Source organism: Delphinus delphis, chromosome 4, assembly GCF_949987515.2.
Source record: "Delphinus delphis chromosome 4, mDelDel1.2, whole genome shotgun sequence".
Lineage (NCBI taxonomy): Eukaryota > Metazoa > Chordata > Mammalia > Artiodactyla > Delphinidae > Delphinus > Delphinus delphis.
In genome coordinates, this window is record NC_082686.1 from 6,274,688 (window position 1) to 6,294,910 (window position 20,223).

At 48.6% G+C, this 20,223-nt stretch overlaps 1 long non-coding RNA gene and 1 pseudogene across 1 annotated transcript; both read right to left on the reverse strand.

Annotated features, from left to right (window-relative positions):
• Positions 1–216: 216 nt before the first annotated feature.
• Positions 217–3,927, reverse strand: LOC132423949 (uncharacterized). The gene is made up of 3 exons (XR_009519141.1): positions 3,891–3,927; positions 3,634–3,719; positions 217–244 (listed from the first exon to the last, which is right to left on the reverse strand). It is a non-coding gene; the product is annotated as an uncharacterized lncRNA (long non-coding RNA).
• Positions 3,928–18,461: 14,534 nt separating this feature from the next.
• LOC132423950 (small ribosomal subunit protein uS2-like) lies at positions 18,462–19,333 on the reverse strand (annotated as a pseudogene).
• Between the last annotated feature and the right edge of the window lie 890 nt (positions 19,334–20,223).

The following is a 20,223-nucleotide window of genomic DNA, read 5'->3' on the forward strand; positions in this document are numbered from 1 at the left end:
AGCGTTTGGTTTGGGAAAATGGCACAGGGCTTCGGTCTAGGAGTGAGGTGGTGACAAGAAATTCATTTGAAGAAATGAAGCCCAGCTTTGAATTTTTTCAATCCCGGATTGGATTAAGGAGATTAGGCATTGCTAGTGCCCACAGCTGCCTCTCATAAGTAGATGCAATTTCTCGCTGGACCAAGGAAACACCTTCCCAGATCTCGTTTTTCATACACAATGTCTGGCATTCAATCAAAATAACCTGTGCATGGGGAGACAAAACAATGATATTCAAAAAAGAGAGAATTAAGAGGTAAAGGAAACATACCAACAGGGAAAATAACTATGCTTAATATATTCAAGGAAATGAATACAAAATGAGGATTTTGGTAGAAAAATAGAAACTATAAAGGAGAATCAAAAGAAAATCTTGCAAATGAAACATAAAGTAACAAATTAAGACACTAAGTTTTCATTCACAGATTAGACACAGCTAAAGAGAAAATTAGTGAATTAAAATAACAGAAATATCTAGAAGGAAGCTCAGAAAAGAAACCAGAAGAGAGCCAGAGACATATAATGTAGAGAAAGCTCTAACATGTATATATCTGAAGGTTCAGAAGGAGAGAAGGGAGAAAATGAGGCAGAAGTAATGTTTGAAGAGATAATGACAGAAAAAATTCCAAAATAGATATCAAATGACATATTCCAGAAGGACTCTGAGCCCTAAGCAAGATAAATAGGAAGAAAACCACATCTAAGTGCATTACAGTGAAATGGCTGGCCACCAAAGACAAAGGGAAACCTCAAAAGAATCAAATCCAAGTTCCCTACAATGACTGACAAAGACTGCACGACCTGGTTCCCCCCGTTCAATTTCATCTCCTGCAACCCTCCACCTTGTTTATGTCACTCTAGCCTTTTATCCCTCAGTTTTATTGAGACATAATTGACATATAACATTGTATTAGTCCACAATGTACAACATAATAATTTGATGAATGTATATATTGCTAAGTAATCACCACAATAGGTTTAGTTAACAACTATACCTCACATAGTTACAAATTTCTTTTTCTTGGGATAATAACTTTTAAGATTTAGAAGCTTTCAAATATATAGTACAGTATTGGTTAGGGTTAGGGTCACCAAGGTGTACATTACCTCCCTAGGACTTATTTATCTTATAACTGGAAATGTGTACCTTTTGACCCCGTTCACCCATCTCACCCACACTGTACCTCTGGCAACCACCCATCTGTTCTTTGTATCTATGAGTTTTTTTGATTCTACATGTAAGTGAGGTCATATAGTATTTGTCTCTCTGACTTACTTCACTTAGCATAATGCCCTCAAGACCCGCCCATCCATGATGTCACAAATGGCAAGATTTCCTTCTCTGTTTTTTAATGGCTGAATAATATTCCATTGTACATATATATATATGTGTGTGTGTATGTGTGTGTGTGTGTGTGTGTGTGTGTGTGTGTATCTTCACATCTTCTTTATCCACTTATCCATCAATGGACAGTCAGGATGTTTCCATGTCTTGGCTATTGTAAAAGATGCTGTACTGAACACAGGATGCAGATATCTTTTCCAGACAGTGATTTGATTTCCTTTGGATAAATACCCAAATAAATAGGATAAATAATAAATGGATAAATAGGATAAATAAATAGGATAGCTAGATCACAAGATAATTCTAATTTTTAATGTTTTGAGAAACTGCCACACTATTTTCCATAGAGCCTGTACCGATTCATAGTCCCGTCAACAGCCTCGAGGGTTCCCTCTTCCCCACATCCTCACTAGCACTTGTCTTCTCTTGTTTTTTTTTTTTTTTTTTTTTTTGCGCTACGCGGGCCTCTCACTGTTGTGGTCTCTCCCGTTGCGGAGCACAGGCACCGGACACGCAGGCTCAGCGGCCATGGCTCACGGGCCCAGCCGCTCCGCGGCATGTGGGATCCTCCCGGACCGGGGCACGAACCCATGTCCCCTGCATTGGCAGGCGGAGTCTCAACCACTGCACCACCAGGGAAGCCCTTCTCTTGTCTTTTTGATGATAGCTATCCTAACAGGTGTGAGGTCACTCCAGCCTTCTTGATTGGCTGTTCCTTGAACACAACAAGCTTGTTCCCAAGTCAGGGCTTCCGTTCCCTCTCCTTAGAAAGTTCTTCTCAGATATTTGTTTGGCCTCTTCCCTCACATCAATCAGGTTTTGCTCAGACATCACCTCCTAAGAGAGGGTTTCTCTGACCACCCTAGGAATCCCTTGGCTCCCTGCCCATGGTTCTCTGTCTACTTCCATGGTGTTATTTTTCTTCACTACCTGACTCATTATTACATGTGTATTTATGTATTATTTGGTCCCTGTCACTGGAATGGCGACCCCATGAGGGCAGGAGTGTCTTTTTCACTCCTGTATTGAATACAGTCAGCACTTAACCCATAATTAGCCTCAATAAATATTGTTGGATGCAGGCATGAATGAAAGAATGAATGAGTGAAGGCTCGGCACTTGGTAGGCGCTGTAGGCATGTGGAAGAACCGTAAGAGCACTTCATTCTGATGAATTCATCAGGGGACACTTCCTGCAGGGTTGGGTGATCCCTTCATCAGGGGGGATCAGTCCCCAGGTTACCAAGGAAAACAGTTCTTTACAGCCTGTAGAAGACGCTTACTCTCCCAGCTATAAAGGTGAAACAGTGTAATACAAATTCTCAGAGGCTTTTGGGGATGAAAGCCTCCTTTTCAGAAAGTCCACATTTGCTCTGGCTGGGATTACATGTCTCGTGATTTTTCAGATTAACTTAGAACTTTACGACAGCCAATGAATCTTTTTTAAAAGACCCAGTTAATGCAGTTGAGACTTTTTTCCTGAGATAATTGACATGAAGCTTGAAAGAGATTTAAACAATTTTTTAAAGAAGGCTTTTTATTTATTGAATGGCTAAAGGCAAAATCATCGGTTGCCATAGTGATTGTCTTTGGGGAGTAAAGTGATAAAGATGCCAACAACAAGTGAATATGGCCATAAAATGTCCACCAAGATCCTGCAGCGTGGTTCCTTTTCTCACTCTCTGTCTTCGGTGGCGGCCCTTGGGTAACTGAGGAGTAAATGACTCCAAGTGTTTTCTAGTGTTGCTGAGTGAGTTCAGAGCCTGGGTCTCACTCAGGGTTCATGGCACGAATCTCTGATTTGTTAGATGTGAGTTTCCTGGAGACAGAGATGGGAGGCCTTGGGTGCCAAGGCCAAATTTCCTCTTGGGATGACTTTTGACCCTGTCCTTTTCCTGGGGTCACTGACACACAATACCTCCCTACGTTGTGCTGGGTCACTTCATATCATGAATAATTAATTAAGCAGGGCTTTGCTGCTGGAAAACCCAAGGCCAATTTGGGGTTGACATGCACCACGTTGGCCTCTAATCGATGACTCTGGTGTCCCCCACGCATGAGGATTTTCCAGATTTCTGAGACCTAACTTGGGAACAGCAATGTGGGGATATGATCACAGGGTTCTAGAATCGGGTTTTCTAGAATCTGCACACCAAATTGTGATTTAAAAATTAGATGCCATGCCCTGCTCGTTGCCCCCCTCCTGTCTGCCCCTTCCTACAAAGCTCTCTTTTCATCGATACAACTGACCTGAAACTGCAGTCTGTCACGTCTCTTTTGAACTCCCTTGTAGGTTTCAGACGGGGCCGGGTTTTGTACCGAGGATCATTTTCACTCTGCAAGTAGGTGTGCACGAGATTTGATGGCAGCGTAACGTCAGAGACACTTTAATTCCCGAGCCCTGGCTTAGGTGTATGGGGAAAATTTCCAGACGGTGCTCTATTAGATTTTCACCCCAGTTACGTGGGGGCCGTCCCCTGAGTGGTTAGCACGGACCCTGCACTTACGGGGAGAGATTGCCGGGTGTCACTGACAGCTCTGCTCCCAGGCGTAATGACCATCTGGCCCCGGTGCAAGAGAGCTGACACTTCTGCTACTGATGGAAACCAGATACAAATGGAACTGATGTAATTGCAGAAAAGCTCGTTAACAGGACCGGGGGCTCTGCCGAGGAGGCCACACAGGGGAAGGGCAGGCTTTGTTTTTGTTCTGTCTTTAAATGAAGACTCTTTCATCGGCACTTTGAAATGCTGCCAATGACCTGCAGTTGCTTGTTCAAGAAATCACGCCAGCGATTTTTGCATGTTTGACACTTCCTTACTTGGAAGGGGACAAGCTGGCAGAATAAGAGGGTACTTTTGCTTTTGGAATGACAGTTTCATGACTTTCTGACATGGGTCCTGTGTGAACTTGGGACGCCATCGGGGGACATGTCTTGCTGGCTTGGAGCGTGTCCAGCCCACAGGTGGGCCCAGACCACTTTGGCAAGAAACGAAAACTGCACATTCAGGTTTATTGCTTAAGTTGGAGGCTTACAAGTCTTGTTTGATTCCCCTCAAAGTTTACTTCCACTTCCTCGGCCGACTGTTCTTTTTCACTTCCCTAATATCTTGTTAAAACCACAGGAAAAAGAAAACATTGTTTCTTGCCAAAGGTCATCTTTTGTAGAAGCACATTTGGCTTTCAAAGGCAGCAGCATTCCTGGCCTCCGTGGAGAAACGCACTGATCTGGCGAACTTTTGAGTTGAATGATCCAGGCAGAGAAAACATATAGAGGGACCTTGGGAGTCGGCAGAGGTCTGAGCATAACAAGGCAGGAAGGCCATGGGGAGGGGAGGGAGGGGAGAGAGGATGAAATCAGGACAGATTCCAGTTGCCTTTATGTTTACCATGATGGTGGCGGTTTAGGGAGGCGGGTCCTCTCTCTTACTGCTCCAGACACTGCACCAACTGACCCACGACAGCGGGTCTTCCTTCTTTTGGGGGCATGGTCACCTCAGGGGCCAAGTCTTGGCCTGACTTTGAAGAACCTCCCTTTCATAGCCCAGGACCTCTGCGGGGAGGGTTGGGAACAGTCCCAGGGCTCGTACGCATGCTCCGAGGCTTGGTGGGATCCCGTCGCCTGTTCTGTGCAGCCCTCGTGATCCGCCTCAATTTGCTGGCCTCCCCTGTGTCACCCCCTCCTTCCATGGTTCCCGTGCTCCACCTAACTGGGCGCTTGGGGTGTTCTGGATGCTCCTGGTCTTTACAGCCAGCTTTTCATTGTCTGATGCCCTCACTACCCTCCACGCCCAGCAGCGCCCTCTGTGTTCGTCAGGCGCAGACCAAAGGTCAATTCTGTGACCCCCATCTGTGTGACCATAGCTCAGTTCTCTAGCCACCAGAGCCACTACCCTCCTTCTCAGAAAGCACGTTGGAGCCAGCCTTGATCTACCTGGTGTTCCAGGGGCTGCTCAGCTATCCAGAGACCAGCCTGGTTTTCTTCACCTTCATCTCTTTGTACTTGGTCCAAACAAGTATAAACAACAGGTGTTTAATACACGTCAGCTGGAGGAACAAAAGGGTTACATGGTGGAATCCTCTTCCAGATTTTCAAGGGATCAAGAGAGTTCACCTTCAAAAAAGAGTACGTGAAGGTTGTGTTCCAAAAGAAATATCTAGGAGGTTTGGCTCTCATATCAGAAATAGGAGGCGACCCATATCCTAGCTGGAGAGATGATATTTTGTTAGAGAATTTTGAGTCAAAAGAAGCCTAAGATTAAAGCCTTCAGGCCATTCATCCATCCACCCACCCATCCATTTATCCATCCATCCACCCATTTATCCATATCAAACCATCAATTTATCCATCCATCCATTCATTTATCCATCTATCAAATCATCCATCCAAACCTTTATTCATGTATTTATTTCCCTTCATTTCCCCCCAATACTGATGAGAATATGAAAACATATAAGACAAGCTTCCAGGCTTGAGAATTATCTAGATTTTTTTTTTCTTAGAGATTTTCATGGCTATGTGATTAATACCAGGAGAAATTTCAAAACAAAATTTGAAAGTAGGGGAATGGATAATGTCCACTGGTGTATCCCTTGATGAAATGTTACATGGCCCTGAAAATGATGGCTGCTAAGGTCAGGCAATAATATGGGAGATTGTGTGATAGAATATTAGGTGAAAAAGTGTATATAACATTTGAAATAAATATAGTCAATAAAAAAGTCTGGAAAGGGGCTTCCCTGGTGGTGCAGTGGTTGAGAGTCCACCTGCCGATGCAGGGGACACGGGTTCGTGCCCCGGTCCGGGAAAATCCCACATGCCGTGGAGCGGCTGGGCCCGTGAGCCATGGCCGCTGAGCCTGCGCGTCCGGAGCCTGTGCTCCGCAACAGGAGAGGCCCCAACAGTGAGAGGCCCACATACCGCAGAAAAAAGTCTGGAAGGATGTAGACACAAATGTGAGCAGCAGCTCGAGCAATGGGGTATGGGTGATTCGTCTTCTTCATTGCACTTCTGTGCATCTCCCATCTTCCCTAATGAGCTCATTCTCCCTGCATTTCCCATTCTCACCAAGCAGAATTCTTTTGCAGAAATTTCTTCCATGTTCCCCTTCCTTCCTTCGGACCACTTGAATCTATATCAGTAGAGTTTATTCCATATTACAGGAAAGATATACTGTCTCTTTTTTTTTTTTTTTTAAAGAAATAATTGGAAATTTTTATTTGAGCCAAATTTGAGGATTATAACCTGGGAAGAGCATCTCAGAAAGCTCTGAGAACTGTTCCGATATGTCTTTCTGTGATTAAAAAAAAAAAGAAAGTGTGTGTGTATAAAATAAATACACAAAATCAAATATTATAAACACACACACATATATACATATAAACACATCTATATATATACAAACACATGTATATTCTTTTAATTTTTTTTCAGATGCTTCTGTCTGTTTCCAACCAGATTAAACCTGGGTGGGCTTTGCTGGTGAGCTCCTCCGGACCCCCTGTTGGGAGCCTGGAGAGGAGCCCAAAGACTTCAAGTCAGTCACTTGAAAGAACGTCATCTCACCTGTGGCCACCCTGAAGAATCAGCTCTCAAGGTCCTTCCTTTGGGAGAAATTATTAAGAGGCCCGTTTACAAGCATTAATGTGAATGGGCCAGTTTCCTCCAGGCAAACCACACTTTCCTCAGCTGATCTTAGCTCATCGTGTATATCTGGGCTGCACATCCTTTGCAGTTTAATATTCGATGTCACAGTTTCCCCATGGGCACTTTCCACCGCGTGTCTCTCGAACCTCTCATTTTATCTGCTGCCGTTCCCCCGCTGGTGGTCCTGTGAAGCAGGACCCCCCCTACTCCCCGTCTTCACTTCTGAAATTCATACTGTGATGTGGTACGATGCGTTTTTGTTGGCAGCCTCTGCACAGAGTGAGATTCTGAAGGATCTAGACACGCTCCCGCCAAGGGCGTTTGTATGTGGTTCCACTGCTTGGAAAGACAGTGACTTTTCCAGGTGTGCGGTGACTTCTATGAAGCCAGAGCAAACCTTAGTACACTCCGATCTGGCCCCTGAGAGCTCTGAGGGTGGCTCCGCCAGGACAGCAGGCCCCTCCAATCGCAAACTCACCCTGGGGATGCTTTTGGGTCTCCCACAGTGACCTGGCCTGGGGAGGACCCTGCCTCTTGACGGGGCCCCCCTGTAGCCTTTCCCTGGGCTGCTTGGTGTTAATACTCAGCACTGGACATGGCTTGCTGTTACTGAGTCCTGACTCAGGAGGGAAAGAGAGGTCAGGGCTTTACACAAGTTATCTGCCTTCATCAGAGAAAACAGAGGAGTCGCCCATGGTCAGGCAGGACTGTGAGAGCCGGGCCTGCCGTGTGTGTCTGGCTTCCAAATCTTCTCCCTTCACCCCTGTGCTCATGCTTTCCTATATCTCACTCAGCTACACAGCACAAGGGACTCCCATGTCCTGAGTTCCTATACTACCAGGTTAATGTAGAGATAAATACCAAGGAAGAGAACACGTAGAAGAAAATCACCTGTCAGAGCAGCCCTGGTGGCCCATGTGGAAGCCCCCAGCCTTTGGATGGGAGAAGCGTGTAGGGGTCTACATGAAACAGCCTCTTCCAGAGGAGAGGGAGAGCTTGGGAAAACTTCAAAAGGGGACAGATTTTTAAAAATGCAATTATTTTAAGCTCGTGAGGACTTGGTGAAGGAGGATTAGAACTTGGCCTCATCTGAAGGTCGCCGACACCCAGGAGGACCCTGTCTGTCAGGTCCTGTGTAAAGTGATGCATACATGTACGGTGCGCCTTTATATGTTGTGTGATACTGGAGTTCATGGATTTCATCCACTGAAGCTCTCTGTGACACTGTGCTCTTCGCGTAGACATTATATTCTTATCTGCCGTCATACTGGGCCTGTGTATCCAGCCCTGACAGCCCTTCTGTTTCTCCGTCCTGGGCTAGGGAGGAAATCCATGTTGCCATTCACATTGGATAATGTGGCATTTTGAGGGGTACATTTTAAACATTTTTGGCCGCATCGCATGGCCTGTGGGATCCTAATTCCTCGACCAGAGATCAAACCCGGCCCCTCGGCAGTGAGAGCGCAGAGCACTGACCACTATACCACCAGGGAATTCCTGGGGTAAATATGTTTTTGCTACTCGGCTTTATTTTTTTTTTGAAAAGCCAATATCTTTAGTAGACAAAGGTGACAACGTTCCAAAGCAAACTACAAGCAGAAAAAAAAGCAAAACTAAGAAGAACCGGGATTTTCCACATTTACCTTGACGGTTCATGCACATTTCTCAGTGAATCACATCAAACATTTACTAAAGATACAATATATGAACTGCATAGTGGAGGAACCTTGCAGAAAGCACCTGAACTAGGGAACAAATGAATATCAGGTGCTGGAAGCACACAAGACACGTTATCACTTCTGTGGTGTTCTGGGCAAAAATACAAAATAAAATCATAATCTAAAACTCTCACGAAAAATGTCAGTTTTATGCAAATTGCCGTCCACATATACCTCCCATGTTCTCTGACTCTAATAGTGTATTTAAACAGTCTTTCTTATCAATATACTTGCTACTCTATTTTTGAATCATGTTGAGATGGTATAAACGAATAGATCAGAAGCCGTCCTCTTCCTGTGCAGAATTCATTATTCACACCGAAGCTTTCAGAAGGTTCAAGGTCCTAAAGGGACAGAGAAAGCACAGAGGGTCACTGCTGAGCTGAACGCTCTGTTCGGTTATAACTTGGAGGTTGCAAGGCTGTGGAGTTTAGTGGGCAGACACGTCCCTGGACCCCCATCCTGCCATCGAAGCCGCGTGTTGCCAGGTGCAGACGTCTCTTCAGAGACTCACTCATATTCTGAGGGCACTTTGGAAAAGAAAACAAAGGAAAGCAGTGACAAACCGTAGTTTCCCAAATCTCACAGCGGATGTGATTTGCCAAACAATGAAGCCAACCTCTTATTCTTCACTTGTCATTTAATCAGACTTGACGTACTTTGAATACCAGGAAAAGGGGAACTTGTATTCCCTGGTATTCCCCAAAGAGGAAGTGAAACAAACGAGCAGAACAATTCAATTTAAGAAAAAAAAAAAACCCCAAACTGCCTATAGAACTATGACGTATGCCTTCAGTGAACCAGGCATCTAAAATAAGGATGGTACTCAGCACAGATTCTGAGAGGGCTTTTTAAGAACGGAATGAGGCAATGAGGTGTCATCCTGGGCTCCTGGGGTTCAGGGCTTGCCTTGCTTGTGGTGTTTGAAGATCACCCCTGCCAAACCTAGAGCCATGGTCCATGGTTGGAACACTGCCCATGGGCCACTGACATTAAAGAAGCTGAGAAAAGTCCTCTTAAGCACTGCGTGTCTTGTTTGTGGCTTCGAATGATGTCATGGCTTTGCTTATTCAGTTTAATTCAAGACAGGCAAGCTGCCATTTCTACTGTTCTCAGCTGCTTCCAAAATGGGTCGCCCTTTCCATGGGTTCCTCACCTGGACAGGCTCCCTTCACCTGGGGAAACAGGAGTTCCTAAGTGTATGTTGGCCAGTTTCTACAAGTGGGCTACAATGTACGGGGGACAAGAAGGGGACAAGGAGAGGTGTCTCTTGGACACTTTCTTATTCCCTTGATAACTCCTGAGTTTTTCTCAGGGTCACCAGGAAGGGCGGCTACTTCACCTGTTGTCACAGCGGCAGGTAAGTTGGGTAGCATCTGCACCTGTTGGCTGCCCCATCTCGCTGAGGGTTGGAGTTGGTTGTGAGGGCACAGACTATAGGAATCTCTGGGAAAGATGCTGTCCACACAGGGCCACTGGCCAGTCATCGTTATGGTCTCATGGTTACAGGCAGGGCTCATCCGGGGCCACGTGTACATGAGTGCCCGGCCAGGCTGGTGGAGGAGACGTGAGACGGTAGCGATGCTGGGAAGGCGGATGAGGGGCCAGGAAGCACAGCGGGCCCCTCACCCTCCTCCTTGGGGAGCCCTTCTCAACCACAGATCCAATTCAAGGGTCCTGGACCCGCTTGGGAACAAACCATATCCCTATTTTCACCACCACCAGCAATTGGACCAAATTTGGCATCTCCTTGCATGGTGGAGCCAGTGCCCAGCAGCAGTGGTGGCAGGACTTCCTGCCACATTGTCCCCACGGAAACCCCAGGTCACTTCCCGCTGTGGTACACTTGCTACAGAGTTAGAGAAATTGGGTTTACCCTTTACTCCTTCAAAACATCGGGCGGGCGTGTTAGACTCGCTGCCTGCCCTTGTTATCCAATGAGTGAAAGGAGCACATCTATTTTTTTTTTTTCCCACCAAAGATAATATTTGTTTTTATTATTATTCTGTGAAAGAAGTAAGGTAATCTGATAAATTGGGACTAAGTTAGGCTAGTAGGACAATCAAGGAAAAACTATCTTTAAGAGATAGCATATCTATTTCTATACCAGAAAAGGAAACACTGTTCTGATCAGACCGTATGTGTCGGTATCATGGGCTTCCTTTGTACTCGTACGTGTTTTATTTTACGTATTTGAGAACATTCTTTCGTGAAGGGGTCCAGAGGCTCCCCCCACACGGCCACCCGCATCAGGAGCCTTGGATACAGAGGACTTTTTCCTTCCCTTTGGCCTCAGCGTCCAACACTGCACTCTTCTCACGGAGACTCTGGGGCTGCCTCAGCTGGAACCCGATCCCACGCTTCACGGGGAATCAGCACCAAGCTGGGCGGAGGGTGGCGTTGCCTTCCAGGCCAAGATGGCAAAACCCCGGCAGTGGGAAGGGTCAGAGGCTCGGTCAGCATGGGGACCGGGTGCCCGGGGAGCGGATGAAAGGCTCGTCTTGGACTTGGCATTCCTTTGGTTTCCTCTTCAAGGCTGCACTTCGAACTCAGACCCCTCCAAGGCGGCTGGTCTTTCGACTGGTGTCGCGTTTCTAAATCCCCTCCACTGAGAGGTCCCTGGACAACCAAAGGGGTCAGTGAGATGAATGGAAGTTTTTTTTTCCTTTAACTTTATTTGAAAAGAGCTATTTTGTTATGAAAGTATTAATGTTTGTTCACTGCAGAAAATAGATCAATTAAAAGGAAAAATGTCAACATTGTTTTCTGTCAAATACTCTGCCCAGGATGTGGGGTTGATATTTCCATCTTACCCACAATGCTTGTAACCTGCTTTTCTTCTTGCTTAGCTGTATTATGAACATCTTCTCACGTTAAAATGTTTTGCTATGCTACTATTCCTTCAATACGACTTACTTTGTCAATATGGAATTAATTTTTATCCCCGATGTATTTGTTCAACGTCCTGGTGTTAGCACAGTGATTTTTTTTACTATTATAAATGATGCCCACCTTGTGTCCATGAATCAGTATTTGTTTAGCTCAGGAGTAGGTCTGTGTTTTTGGGTCTCAATCTATAAAAGAGGCTTTTGTTTCTTTCTGGCAATACTGTGAGACATAGAAATTAAAATCAAAATTGAACCTTCCAAGTAACCAGCTGGGCTAGTTGCCCATTCATGAACAATTTCAGCCCAAACTCACAAACTCTTTCTGCGGCCAAGGAACCAGTCAGATGCCAGGGGAGCTGCCCTCTGCTGGCTCCCCACTCCCCAGCCCAGGAAGGGTAGAAGTATGGGAGGGGGGAGAGCGGGGGGGGGGGGGGGGGGACATGGTCAGCATCCAGGGGCTGTGAGGGAGGAAGGGGAGGGAGAGTGTGTCATCCGAGCCATGAGTCAACTTCCTAAAAAAGTGGGGTGAGGTGAGTGGTGTGTTGAGCACAGAGATTTCTAGAACCCAGGGGACCTGGACCTGGATTTGTCTCTAATCAGCACCAGACCTTGAGCTTAATATCCCCATTCGTGGCCTTTAGCTGAGCACCTACTTTTTTTTGAGTCTGGCCTGTTTTAAGGATCAAAATAGATACTTTTGGTAAGAGTGCTTGAGAACAGCTTATTTCAGTATAAAATGTGGGGAGTTTTGTTGGGATTAAAAGAGCTGAAATCTAGTCCCTGTTGTAAGTGAATGTACCTTCTGGTTGCCCCTGGAGGAAGCCCCTTCTCGAGGTTTCCTTGCCCCCGAACACCTGCCAAGGAGCTGGGTCACCTCCATTTTGAGCTCAGGGTACCCCCTCTTTCACTCACCCTCAACCTCGGACCAGAGATCCTGAAGACGAAGCCAGGGGTCTTAGGCCGAGGCCCCGGGACCTGTGGACAGCCCGAACAAAGCTGCTGGTTCCCATGAGTCAGGAGCCGGCCAGAGCCTGGAGGCCTTCAATCATCCCACAAGTCCTTTGGGCCCTGTTCTCCTCCACCCTGAAAGGACCAGTGCCAGCCTCTGGGGTCTGGGCGGGTGTGTGAGCTCGGGGCCTGTTAAGCGTTGCCTTGTGTTCCCCAAAAGATATGTTGGAATGCTAGCCCCTGGTACCTCAGAAGTGACGATGTGGAGACAGGTTCTTTATGGAGGTGATCAAGTTACAGTGAGCTCATTAGGGTGGCCCTAATCCAATAGGACTGTGTCCTATTAAAAGGGGAAATTTGGACACAGACAAGCAGAGGGAGAAGGCCACGTGAAGAGGAAGACAGAAGTTGGGGTGATGCTTCTCAAGCCAAAGGTTGTCAGAAAACCACCGGAAACTTGGGGAGGCCTGGCACAGACCCCCCTGCTAGCCCTCGGGGGACCCAGCCCTGCCCACGCCTTCACCTCGGACTTCTGGCCTCCAGAGCCTGAGTCAGTACATTTCTGTCGTTTAAACCCCTCAGTCTGTGGGACACTGTTTGGCAGCCAGGTGCCTGCCTGCGTTGACCGCCTGGGAACACTGACCGGCTCTGCTTTCCCGGCACTTCTGCTTTGCTTTCAGGCACCGCTTCTTTGGAGCATCTCAGCATCCAAAGAAAAAACCCCACAAAAACCAACCAACCGTACAGCAGCAGCAAAAAGCAAAGAAACGACAACTGGACACCTTCTGGGTCCAGCTCCACTGGGAAGTGGCTGGGGAGAGAAGCTTCCTCTCCAGCTGTTAAGGTTGCTCAACTCAGCAAAAGCTGTGGGAAATTCAGCAAAGAAAGCCCGGAACTGTCCCTCTGTGTGCGTCGTGCTAGTTAAGGGCCAGATCGCTGGTGTCCAGCATGTGGACACAGCCAAGCTTTGCTTTCAAACGGCCTTGAGCTTCTGGCAGGTGCTACTGACCCTGGCTGGACGTTAGTGTCACCTCGGGGGCTTTAAAAATGTGCCCCCGGGCTTCCCTGGTGGCGCAGTGGTTGAGAGTCCGCTTGCCGATGCAGGGGACGCGGGTTCGTGCCCCGGTCCGGGAAGATCCCACATGCCGCGGAGCGGCCGAGCCTGTGAGCCACGGCCGCTGAGCCTGCGCGTCCGGAGCCTGTGCTCCGCAACGGGAGAGGCCCCAACAGTGAGAGGCCCGCGTACCGAAAAAAAAAAAAAAGTGCCCCCAAAAGAGTCCGACACAGACCAGTGTCATCAGGATCTCCAGGGGGGCCTGGACAGCAAGATTTTACAAAGTGGATTCTAGTGCACAGCCAGGCTTGGAGGTCACTGGTCTAGGAGCTGTGGGCGGCGCGTTTTAGATCCGGCCAACAACCTGGCCACCCCCTGACCCCCAGCCTCTCCAGGCGTCACCTTCAGTCCTGACCCGCCAGCCATTCTCAGCCTTTGCTGCACCTGATATTCATCCACGGAATCCTGTCCTGTGGCTGCTACGAGTAGCAAAGAACCACAGACTGGTGCTCAGAACAGCAGAAATGTATTCTTTCATGGTTCTGGAGGCTAAAGTCCAGGTGTCCGCGGGGCTGGTTCCTTCTGTCCCAGGCTCTCCCCCAGCTCCTGGTGGCTCCCACAATCCTTGCATCCCTCAGCCTGTAGACGCCTCACTCCAATCTCTGCCTCCATCTTCACATGGCCTTCGTCCTGTGTCTCTGTGTGTCTTCTTTTCTGTCTCTTATAAGGACACTAGTCATTGGATGGAAGGCCCACCCTCATGTAGGATAATCTCATCTAGAGAGCTTTACCTTAACTACATCTGCAAAGGCCCTTATTCCCCATCAGGTCACATTCTGAGGTTCCGGGGGACATATCTTCTGGTGGGCAACACCACTCAGCCCACGACACCTGGAGGGTTTTAAAAGTCCTGCTGTCCAGGCTCACCCCAAGTCAGTTACACCAGACCTGGGACCGGGACACAGACCTGGGAGTTTTCAAAGTTCCTGGTGATTCCAACATGCAGCCTTGGTTGAAAAACCCAAGGGAGTCTTGTGTTTTCAGTTGCCTTTTATACTGAGAAATCTAAACCGAGACAGGCTCAGTTGGGGATCCACCTGGTGGAGGGGGTCGATGCAATTTCTAGCCTTGCTGGGTCCTTAGTTGTAGGGTGTGTGTGTATCTTTTTTTTGGTAAATGAAACATCGTGAAAGGGCAGTTGCGGGCACCCTAGCTCTGGCGTCAGCTGTCATGTGTTATTTCTGGCTTTCTTATACCTGGGCAGCCTTGGCTTTGCGAGGTGATGTCTGTTGTCACTGGGCAGTACCAGCTGCTTTGTAATCCGCATCTTTGGTGGTCACACGAAGGTCGGAACAAAGCGTTTCTTCAGTCCTCGACGATGTATTAATGGTTTTCTTATAAGAAACCATGAAGTCGGTTTTCTTGGGTTTGTCAGCTGGGTTTCCAAGTGAAGGCTTTTGACCCACAAAAGGGCCATTCAGCGCTCCCCTCTGTCTTAATTAATTGCAGGCCCTTGGACAGCAGACCCTGCGGCTCTGACAGCCCCGTTTGGTTTCCGTTCCACCCGAGGGCTGCATCCCCTCCTTGTGGGAGCCTCACTGGCACCAGACCCCCCGGGTGACTCTGTCCCCACTGCCCCAGCTCAGACCTCAGCTGGCTTCTCATGGGGCGGAACCGGAGCAAACAGGATCCTTAGACGTCAGCTCGGGGCTTAGTTTCCAGGGCTGGCAGCCTCAGGCTTTCAATCCTGGACCTGGCTCACTTCTAGGGAAGGGAGAAGAGAAACTGGTGAAGCCCCACGTGGACAGGGCTGGCTTGTGGGGTCCACATCTCTGCCCGCCCCAGAGCACAGCCCTCGGGACAGGCTTGTGCTCGCAGCCCAGCTTTGCCATGCCAAGCTGTGGGACCTGGAGCAATTTCTTAACCTCTCTGTGCTTCCTTGAACCCCCCTAATGTGCTTATGACAAGGGGTGATCACGTGTGACCCTTAGCTCCCATGCCCAGTAAATGCTCGCTATCAATGCTGGGGCCTTACTGAAGCTGTGAGTCTGCCTGAGAATTTTTCTTTTTTTAAAGGATAATTTCAACTTACTTAAGTTTTGACCTGAAATTTAGGGAAATGGAGTATGTCAGTTATCTGCTGCTGTATAACAAACTACCACCAAATAACAACCATTTTATTTGCTTAGCTTTTGTAGGCCAGCACCTGGGCTGGGGTCATTGGGCAGCTGTGCTCTTCTGCCTGGGTCACTATCGACGCTGTGATCTCCTGGTGCGTAAGCTGGGGCTGCCCGGGCTATGGAGTCTCCATTGAGATGGCTTGTCTCTGCTCCCTGTGTTCTTATCCTCCAAGAGGTAGCTTGGGCTTCTTCACGTGGCAATCTCGGAGATGTGATATATACTACGAGTTCTTTTTAAGCCTTCGCTTGTGTTACGTCTGCCAGCATCCCATTGGCCAAAGCAAATCATATGGCCCGACCAGGAGTTAAATAGGAGAGGGGGCCCACATGTGGCGTTAAACATTGGGAGGTGTAATTCATCGGTTCCGTTACTTTAACAACCCACCGCGATTTACTTCGACAGAATATACCGATCGGTTTCCGGCAGATCATCCGGCTGGTCACCAAAATCAGTAGCATCTAAGGACTTATCCCTCAAACACGTTCAAGTTCACATTTCTTGTTCCTGTTCTTGTTCGTAATCTGCTTCCATCTACCTTTCTGGAGGTCAAAAGCCTAAAATCAAGCCATGGGCTGGGCTGCATTTCTTCTGGAGACTTCAAGGGGAGAATCCTTTTTCTTCCCCTTGTCAGATTCCAGATGTGCCTTCAATTCTTGACTCACGGCCCTTACATCACTCTGACCTCTTGTTGCTTCGCTGTGGAAGGCACAGTCTGGTCATCAAAGATCATGTACAGGAAATGCCATTCTTTTTTTTTTTTTTGCGGTATGCGGGCCTCTCACTGTTGGGGCCTCTCCTGTTGCGGAGCACAGGCTCCAGATGTGCAGGCTCAGCGGCCATGGCTCAAGGGCCCAGCCGCTCCGCGGCATGTGGGATCTTCCCAGACTGGGGCACGAACCCGTGTCCCCTGCATCGGCAGGCGGACTCTTAACCACTGCGCCACCAGGAAAGCCCGGAAATGCCATTCTTTATCCATGGTCTGGAAAGACTTGAAAGAGCTGCAGTCGATCACGTCCAGCAACCCTGCTGTTTCCTCCTCTCCCGGGCACTGCAGCTTTCTTCTCTGGACACCTTTCCAATGCCCGAGTCTCCTCTCTGAAATGCTTTCCCAGTTCTTGATTCCCAAACTCAGATGCCTCCCAGAGCAGGACACCTGCCTGGATGGGTGCAGGAAGGGGAGACACCAGGTGTGTGAAGCCAGACTCTTCCAGGGAGAAGCAGGTCCCCTTTGGTTAACAGTTATATTAATATTATTAATAAGCTGTGAGGCTGGGACTTGAACCCGTGTCTGTGGACGCCCAAGCCCTTGTTACGTTGTCGACAGGAGCACGTGTGGGGGCTTGTGTGAAGTCCCTCGGAGCCAGGTTGACCGTGAGGCATGGTTTTCAGCGGGTGGTACTGCTTTCCTGTCTTTATAAAGGACCCAAAGCTCACCCACAGGCCTCAGGACAAATGCCCTGTTGATCTGGAACCGTCCTAAGGTGCATGTAAAGCTAGAGCTCTTCGTGCAGCAAGAGTGACACAGGTTTCTTGCCTTTCGTGATGAGGATTTTACTGTCATCAGCAGATCTTTGCTGAGCACCTAGGTAATGACTTTCTGGGTACTGAACAATTCAAAGGAAGGGGAAAAAAACCAGTATATGAATATCGGGCCTGCTCTCACAGACTTGGTATTTTCAGTGGGGAAATAAAACAGAAGTCCAAGAGCCCCAGAAGAGCCAAATGCTGAGGGTAACTGAGTCTCCATGAGTGGAGAATGGACAGGTCAGTGAGGGCTGGAAAGAGCCAGAGAAGATTCATGGACAGGAGAGCTTGTGCGGGGCTTCAAAGCACAAGGGACAGGTGGGTGTGGGATGGGAGGCTCCACGTGTCACGTGATTCCCAGGGGATGAGCAGAATTGCAGCAGGAATGTGAAGTCCAAGTCAATTCAATGGGGACCACATAGGGTTCCCTATTTCGTTCAGAGCTGTCCCTAGAACTGGCCCTGAGTGTGAATTTGGGAGCTGGGGATATCTGTTCTACTCGTCAAACAAGTAGAGAAAGCACATTCCACACTGGACTTTGCACTCCTGGGACTCTGGAAATGCATAAGGCGCTGGTCAGGTTTTAGGGCCTATGTGGTGCAAGACAGACCAAACCAGAACCTTCAAGAGGTTGCCACAGCAGTAGGCAGGCAGCTCTCTCCCCTCACAGCAGTGTCTCCCCTGCAGACACAGCTGCCCTGGGAGCTGGGAGGCACAGACAGCCCCCTCTGGAGCAGCCATGGACACGTCCATGCCCTTGGGAGCTCACAGTCTCCCCTGAGATTCTCACACTTCAGCTGCATCAGAATCACCTGGAGGGTGGGGCCCCACCCTCAGAGTTTCAGATTCAGCCAGTCTGGGGTGGGGCCTGAGAACCTGCATGTCTAACAAGTTCCCAGGTGATGCTGATGCTGCTTGTCTGGGGACCACACTTTGAGAACCACACGTCTAAGATGGGGTCCCAAACTTTGGACGCCTGAGACTCATCTGGGCCTAGTTTCTGGAGATTTCGACTTCAGTAAGTCTGTCATGTATTGGGGTAGATGCATGCATTTTTTTTAGAAACTCTTTATTTTCCGTCAACCTATTTCCATTTTAAGAGTTTGTGGAAGAATAGTTTAAGACCACTCAGTGGTTGTTCCTACCCACTCAGAGGCCTGAGCGGTGGGAACTGCAGACCAGTCTTCAGCGGCAGGCTGAGCACTCCAGTCTTCAGCGGGGAACCACTGAATAGGCACGGGGGCACCTGCACACCTTCGGACCAGTCCGCCACCTCAGGCTGAGTAGCAGTGAACTCAGGAGGTGGGGCGGTCCATTCACCCTGAAATTCCTCCTCGGTCGCAGCCTTCTCAGCTGCCGCCTCCTCGTCCTTTTCAATCTCTTCAGGGTCTCTGTAGAAGTAGAGGTCAGGCATGACCTCCCGTGGGTGCTCACGGGAGATGGTGCCACGCATGCGCAGAACTTCCCGGCCAAAGCATCCACCACGTCAGACCCCCTGAGTGAGCTCCCTTGTTGTTGCATGGGATGGCAATGTCCACATACCGCAGAGGAGAGTCTGCGTTACACAGAGCCATGGTAGACAGGTTAACGTAAGAGGCCTCCGGGAGAGGCAGGTGGTCAGCCCTGGGATCAGTAACCACCGGAAGTCTTGGCTCCCGGAAGGATCTGGTTAGTGAAGTTTCCAGGAGAGAAGCGGCCAGCCATAGGAGTGGCTCCAGTGGCGGCAGCTCGCTGGCCGGTATTCCTGGAGGATATGACACTGACATCAGCTGGGTTTTCAATGGCAACAATGGCACGAGCTGCCAACAGAAGCTTCTCCCAGGTTCTCTTCAGATTTATGATGTAGATGCCATCACTTTTCCTTTTGTAGACGTACTGTTCCATTTGGAAGCCAAGGTTGGTGCCACCTAAGTGGGTTCCTGCTGCAAGGAATTTGAGGACATCCTCCTCCTTCATTTGCAGGACATCAAGGGCCCCGGACATTGTGAAAGTTTCCCTTTAAGTTATGACGGGACTCCAGAACAAAGCCGTATGGACCCTTATCTGGCGTGGAAAGAAGGTGCATGCATTTTGACAATGTTCCTGGGGAATCTGATATCTGTGAGCCACCGGCATATGGACGGGGGTGCTTTTTGCTGCAGCACCCCAGGTCCTGCCACTGGAGAGCTGGATTCTGGAGCTCTGGGGCAGGGTCCAAACCTGCATTTTTTAAAAAAAATTTATTTAAATTTATTATTTTTTTTAACATCTTTATTGGAGTGTAATTGCTTTACAATGGTGTGTTAGTTTCTGCTGTATAACAAAGTGAATCAGCTATACATATACATACATCCCCATATCTCCTCCCTCTTGCGTCTCCCTCCCACCCTCCCTACCCTACCCCTCAAGGTCAAACCTGCATCTTTAACAAGCACGCCTGTGCCTCTTACAAAGGGCCAGATGACACTGGCCAGGTGGGGGAGAAAGAGTCGGAGTGGCAGCTCCTACTTCACCAGGGAGGAAGCATCTGTTGTCCCTTTGTCAAGCCTTGGTTGCCTCCCACCTCCCACTGCCAGCCCCCCTCCCCCTCCCCACCCAATGGCAGCAGTGCAGCCACTAGTGTGGGTCCAGGAGGTGCCCATTGTCCATCCTGTTATGCTTGGCACTTAGTAAGTTGCCCACACCCTTTGGTATTCTCAACTGTGGAAATGCCCAGCAGCTGTGAGGAAAATTTCGACCTGGCTCAAGCTCATTAGGGCTGGGTCCTGGACCTCCCAGTGCTCCCTGCCCCCCAACTTCAGTGGCTGTTGACTGTTTCCTCGGTAAGAGGCTCAGCGAGCCCATTTGCAGCATTTTGAATCCTTACCTCCAATCCGCAAGAAAACAGAGATGCTATCCAAC